The sequence below is a fragment of the Bactrocera tryoni genome, unplaced genomic scaffold, assembly GCF_016617805.1.
Source record: "Bactrocera tryoni isolate S06 unplaced genomic scaffold, CSIRO_BtryS06_freeze2 scaffold_522, whole genome shotgun sequence".
NCBI lineage: Eukaryota > Metazoa > Arthropoda > Insecta > Diptera > Tephritidae > Bactrocera > Bactrocera tryoni.
The window spans coordinates 35,617-42,139 of record NW_024396208.1 but is presented as its reverse complement, the minus strand read 5'-3'; the positions used below and the strand labels follow the sequence as shown (position 1 = coordinate 42,139).

Sequence of the window (6,523 nt, the reverse complement as noted above, 5' to 3'; positions counted from 1 at the left end):
GTGGGCGAAGAGAAAAATATAAATGTACAATTAATTTTAAATCGATCTTTAAATAGTTGAAAATATCAACTTTAAACGTAATTATCTCGAAAACTATAACCTTCCTGCAGTTATATCTATAAATTATTAATCTGCAGAACCACCTCTATCCGACCATTCCCATTTTATTCCCAAAAGCCTGTGACGGTATTTTAAAGTTTTTCGATATCAGTCAGCTCAGTAAATTTGTGGCTCTGGGCTTTTTGTAAATATATTACTGTTTTTTAATCCGTACTTTTTGATTCTGGGCACACATTTTCTGTTGTGCATCTGTAGCAGACCAATTGGGATTATTCGTGGTGGCACGAATACCAGCCTAACCTTAGCTACTCTGCTGGGCGATTATGAATGAGTGACAGTTATCAGAGATAACTTAACTTATCTCTTGTTTGCCATTTTGAATATACTGAATAAAGAACATTATAGATATTAATCGAATGTCCTTTTTTTATGTTTTGTAACCAGCTCAAACACGGAAAACTTTAGAATAAATCAGTTTCACAAAAAGGTCGTAACTATTCTGAAACAAAGTTTGTGCGTCAAGCGACATATTTATATCTAAAACAAAAAATAATTAAATGAATTGCAAAATATTGAATTATTAAAAATTAAATTAAGAAAATCTATTATAAAATACTTACCTTAATGTTCTATTACTTACCTTAATACTTACCATAATCTGTTACAATATTTAACGAAAGTTGAAGATTATTATACTTACCCCTTTTTAATACATATTTATATTACCACTAGTTTAAGCCGTTAGTTTTGAGATTTAGGCTTAGCAATTAGATTAAATGTATCTAATAAAGAACTCTCTCTTACGTGAACCGTTGAACCGAACGCACGCTTTTTTTGTTGCCGGAATAATTTATAAGTCTTTTCGCGACAGGTAATTGGAGTGTATTTAAAATTGTGCATCCCTAACTATTTTTCGTGTCTCAAATACGATTGAGATTTTTCAAAAGTCAACATATATTTTTACTTTTATTGGTAATTGTGTTTTTTGACTGTGTTATAGAAAATATAATATTTGTTATCGACATATTTATTTCCATTCAAGTGTAAAAACTTCTCTGAATAATGAAATCTCATGGGGTTTGTGACTGTCAATTACAGAATAGCAAAATCGTCTAAAAAAAAGTCACAAGAATTGTCTCTAACTCAAAATCTGAAATTTAGAGACTTGTGACTGTATCACAGTACAGAATCACACGGTAATTGTTTCTTCGCAAAACCAGGATTGCCAAGTATGCATTTTATTGGAAAAATGTATTAAAAACTATTACTAGATTTCTTTAGAGCTGCATACTAGCACAAGAAAATTTCCTGCTGTAATTGAAAGAAGATAAAACAATGTTCAATTTCTTATTTTGATTCAGCGTTTTTTATATGAAGTTTTTACATTTCTTGAGAGCTGGATCCTAAGCTATAATCTATAAACTTTAAACAAAGTGGGGAAATTTGAGTAAAATTGAACAGACTGGAAATTCATTCTATTTAACGATTTACCTTACCACTAGAAATCTTAACTTCTGCGCCGTTACTTTCATTGCATGCCACCGTGTACCGAGGCGTTTCATGTGGGGAATACTCATTGAAGCAATAAGGATTTATTTCCTAATAAAATATTTTAACATTTTACAATATAATTATGTGGCAGTGCGTCCCGACCCCTCTTCGTTCGCTTCGTTGCTCCGTTCTCGCATAAGGTCGGTATCCAGCTTTTAAGTAATTGCTCAAGAAAAAAATCCTTATTTCTTAAGCTGTAGTCAAATAATTTTGACAGCTGGCGCAATTTGAATGATCCACATTAGATAGCGTTACCATATTCTCTGATTTGTCAGGGAATTCCTTGATTTTGATCTTCGGCACTGATTTCCCGAACGAGTACGTGAAAAAAGTTAGCATCACAGCATTTCAGTCTACTTGAATTCGCGCGCCACGCTTAGGTTGCATTTACATGAATCATTTCATTCATGGTTGCGTTCCAAAACTCGACCGAGTTCAACTCGCGCAGTTTTTTTTCGGTGTAAAATTCCTGCGTGAGTTAACCTCGGTTGAGTTTTGGAACGCACACCATATTATATCGCCATCATACATACATGTATGTATAACATAAGTTACACTCATGTCTCGACTCAAATTTGCGGAATTTACTTATATAATTTACTAATCACAGGTGTGTTCGCAACATTTATATATCATAAATTGAATCCGAATACGGAATGGGCAATTTTTTACACCTAATATTTTATGGTTTAATTTAAATCTTCAGTTTTTAGACTCGAAAAATGTTCAACATTTGCGACAACAAATTAATCGATCAGGTGGCAAATTTGAATGCGTTCTTGAAATCGAAAACAGAGGACCGAGAAACATCAGACGGGTTGTTTGCGCAATCTGTTAATGACCAGCTGTGTGTGTGTTTTTTTCAAAGCTAATAAGAACGCTGAGTCGTTTTCCGAAATCTTGATAATAGTTCAGTATTTGTTGTCTATCCCTGGTTACAACGCAAATTGCGAGCGTATTTTTTCCTTAATCAATACACAGTGGACTAACGAACGTAACCGCCTCTCAGTTGAAACCGTTAAGAATATTGTACTTGTTCAATATAACTTCAAAGAAATGAATTGTAAGGATTTTCACAAAAAAAATTGGAGCGTCCGAAAAATATATGAAAAAGATGTTAATGAATGACGATTGTAGCAGCTAAGTGATAGTTCTCAAGTAGAGTCGGTATTATAATTACATACTATTATTCAGATAATTTCGAGAATGTTTGCAATAAAATATGAAAAATGGTACTCATAAGCGATGGAGTTGGGCGGTTGGGTAAATGTTGGTGAGCAAATTCGATCAATTTGGAGGGGGCGGGTGGTGGTTACCGATATGGTAACCCTCACATTAGAAGAGAAAGAGAAAATAAACTTATGTGTGTAAGGATTGGTAGGTTTATTATTTCAAAATAAATTATTTCATAATAATGATTTTAACTAATTGTATGATCAATTTAATGATTACTGGATTTTCGGGATTCGAACGCATATGCTTCTATTCGCATTGAGCTTAACTTCATTCCGCCTACGACCTCAGCTACCTCAACAGTGGAATCGCGATCGCTTTAGGTACTTTTTTACCCGTATTGTTACTCTTTGCTTATTAGACATTGATCACGTAATTTAAGCAGGGCTTTTACACATTTCTGCTAAACAGTAGCGAATATGTTAGAAAATAGTGAATTACCTACTCGGTGTTTTTCAGCTCTGTTAATCCGAGCAACATACAAAATTCAATTTGCATTTTCTCATTCTTATATATTCTCTACTTCACTGATATAACTAACTACTTGAAACAATATAAATGAATAATTTTTTTCGAAATTTAAGAGCAAAACTATTCCAGTTATTGTCACTAGATGGCGCTGTGCCAAAAGTTGATAATTTAACCCGCATTAGAGGGCGCCGTAAAGAAAGCTGTGACTGTTATTAGTTCACTACAGATGATGCTAAAGTAACCGTAATAAAACTTTTGTACAAAGCTACCAATAAAAGCTTCTTACAAAAATACGGGAACTTAGTGAACACATAATATTTAAAAACATATTCTGTTGTTTTTGATTTAGTGTTTATTTAATTTTTGCAAGTTCTACTAGTCCAGCACGATAATCACAATTTTAATTATACAATTTTTTTTAATTCTTTTCTTTGCATGAAATCACAAATGGCTGTACATATTAATGTAATTGTCATAATCTGTGCTATATTTTTCAGCTAATATTTTCAGATTTACATTCTGTTGCATTTGAGGCATGTGTGCACATACATATGTATGTATGAAAGAGTATTGTATTGATTTGCGAATTGTTTATTAGATTAGAATAGATTAGATTAATTATAATTTGTATATTTGGCTACATATGTGTACACACTGGGTTTCGAAGTGGGTTGCATTAATTTTGACAGCATTTCTAACCTGATGTCAGAAGACCGCAAAATTTCATACCATACAATTTCATTGTTGTATGGATCTTCTAAACGGAGGCGAACGATGTTAAAGATGGATGCTGTGTTTATTCAGGATCGGGTATGAGCATTACTTTTAAATAGTTTTGAATGAAAATACCAAAAAAAATACGGAAATTTATTTTTCTAATATATACAGTTTGTCAGACCTGACTTTCAAACTACCATCTGATCAAATTTTACTTACGGGCTGTCAAAAAAGTTATTTTTTATTTATTTAGTATAATATTTATTATCGCCTTCACAATAGGCTCCTTTTGAGGCAATAAGAGCATACCAACATTTAATTGACCTTGTTCTAGTAAAGCCGATTAGAAGTTGAACTTACAGAATATCACTGTGGTTTGCAATCTCTTCACTTCTCTTCTCTTCTCTTCTCTTCTCTTCTCTTCTCTTCTCTTCTCTTCTCTTCTCTTCTCTTCTCTTCTCTTCTCTTCTCTTCTCTTCTCTTCTCTTCTCTTCTCTTTATCTTCTCTTTCTCTTCTCTTCTCTTCTCTTCTCTTCTTCCTCTTCTCTTCTCTTCTCTTCTCTTCTCTTCTCTTCTCTTCTCTTCTCTTCTCTTCTCTTCTCTTCTCTTCTCTCTTCTCTTCTCTTCTCTTCTCTTCTCTTCTCCTTCTCTTTCTCTTCTCTTCTCTTCTCTTCTCTTCTATTCTCTTCTCTTCTCTTCTCTTCTCTTCTCTTCTCTTCTCTATTTCTCTCTTTCTTTCTCTTCTCTCATCTCTTCTCTTCTCTTCTCTTTCTCTTCTCTTATATCTCTTCTCTTCTCTTCTATTCTCTTCTCTTTCTCTTCCTCTTCTCTTCTCTTCTCTTCTCTTCTCTTCTCTTCTCTTCTCTTCTCTTCTCTTCTCTTCTCTTCTCTTCTCTTCTCTTCTCTTCTCTTCTCTTGTATAATAAATTAATGTAGGCATAATTAATATGATGCAATTTTATGTGACATTATCTCGCCATTAGAGGCGTGCCCGTGTGAGGTATAAAATATATATCAGCCGTCAGTAGTACATAATTTTTTTCTCTAGAACATCAATAATATGGCTTTCAAAACTTGTCTCACGCTGCTCATTGTGCTCCTGTGCGCCATTGTCATCTTCGGTGTGAATATCATCAGCTAGGCAACATGGGGTGGTCGTTCCGCTACTAGTCGTTCTACCTTAGCCAGTGGATTATACCACGCCCCTATACATCATACTGCCGGCACTTACTGCTTAAAGCATGCAGTTTGTTCTCAACAGATGCGTAACATGCAGAACTACCACATGGACTCCTTGGGTTGGGCTGACATTGGTTACAACTTCCTGATCGGAGGTAACGGGCAAGTGTATGCGGATCGTGGTTGGAATACAGTAGGCGCTCATGCCACAAATTGGAACACCAAGTCTACTTCTTTACTTGCTCTATCGTGCTATGTTTTTCACGAAACCAGAATTGGTGCGTTGGTATTATATTATTTTGGTGTGGGAAGGGACATTTTTGATAGTAACACTTTTTAAACATTTTAGAAAGACAGTGTAGAAGACTGATTGGTCTGTATGAAGACGGCTGTGTTAAGTCCTTCCCAGGCTTATCTATCAAGATAGCCAGCGAATTTTTCCAGGAATTATAATAGTATCCGAGATTAAGAATTGCATTGAAGAGCAAAGAGAGCACTTCTACATCAATACTAATGATTATTAAGTTATTTTATTAACCTAATAATTTCAGAACGTGAAGTCGTAAAAGACTCGAGTGGCTCGTTAACTGTGTTGGGTAAGCTGGACAGCTCAAAGTTGTTCTTTGGGCAATTAGATTGAAATATCTTTTCTAGGTGATTTGCAAAAGAATTGCGACTTTTTATCGTCACTTCGAAACCAATTTCAACCCATTTCTCGTAAAGTTTGTGGCTTCATGGATTTTTGGGCTTTCCAAAGAGAATTTTGCTTGCTTGAATTTGGACACAGCTTCTTTATATACATTTCAGTGTTAATTCTTCCTTACGTTTCACTTACGTACAGCTGATTTTAATTCGTCTTACACGCCTTTTTTCATTTACAAGCTTTTCTATTTATCTATTAGAGATTTTTCTGAGACCAAGCGGCTTATAGCTTTTGTTTAGTGTTGCTAAGACAGCTGCGTTAGATAATATATCATTGACTTCTCTTATGCTTTCGTCAATATCTCTTCCTGTATTTATTTTGTGCTCAATATTAATGTGGCTGCTCACGTATTTTTTATATTTTAGCCAAATCGTTTTATAAGATGTTAGACCCACTTTTGGATCAACGAATATATGTATGTTATTCACATATTTTTATTTGTACAGGAGAGTGACTAGAAGATAAATCAGTACATGTGAGCCCCAGTACGTGTGTTTTGCGTTGTAATCTCCAACTGCTAGAAATCTTTGACCTAGTGTTCCAAAAAAGTTTCAAATTCGCTATCTGTAATTTTAAAACGAGGTGGACAGTATATGGGCGTCAGGTTTA

The 6,523-nt window shown here is 34.3% G+C and overlaps 1 pseudogene; it reads left to right on the top strand.

Moving 5' to 3' along the window:
- The first annotated feature begins 5,092 nt into the window (after window positions 1–5,092).
- Window positions 5,093–5,777, top strand: LOC120781295 (annotated as a pseudogene).
- Window positions 5,778–6,523: the final 746 nt, after the last annotated feature.